The sequence below is a fragment of the Chrysemys picta genome, chromosome 16 (assembly GCF_011386835.1).
Source record: "Chrysemys picta bellii isolate R12L10 chromosome 16, ASM1138683v2, whole genome shotgun sequence".
Lineage (NCBI taxonomy): Eukaryota > Metazoa > Chordata > Testudines > Emydidae > Chrysemys > Chrysemys picta.
Genome location: NC_088806.1, coordinates 152,440 through 152,967, shown reverse-complemented (window position 1 = coordinate 152,967; position 528 = coordinate 152,440).

Here is a 528-nt window from a genome sequence, read left to right as displayed (position 1 = left end):
CCCTGTGGCGTCCCCACCCCCCCCTTCCTCCAACCCCCCCGCCCCTCCCCCCGGGCCTCTCAGCCCCCCCCTCAGCTCCCCCCCCATCCCCCATGGGCCCCTCAGCCCCCCCTTCTCCTTCCTCCAACCCCCCCGCCCCTCCCCCCGGGCCTCTCAGCCCCCCCCTTCTCCTTCCTCCAACCCCCCCCAGCCCCTCCCCCCGGGCCTCTCAGCCCCCCCTTCTCCTCCCTCCAACCCCCCCAGCCCCTCCCCCCCATGGGCCCCTCAGCCCCCCCTTCTCCTCCCTCCAACCCCCCCGCCCCTCCCCCCCATGGGCCCCTCAGCCCCCCTTTCTCCTCCCTCCAACCCCCCAAACTCCCCAACTATGGTGCCCCTCAGCCCCCCTTTCTCCTCCCTCCAACCCCCCCAGCCCCTCAACCATGGCGCCCCTCAGCCCCCCTTTCTCCTCCCTCCAGCTCATTTCCCTACCAATGGGGTCCTCAGCCCCCCTTTCTCCTCTCTCCAACGCCCCCAGCCCATCTCTCCACC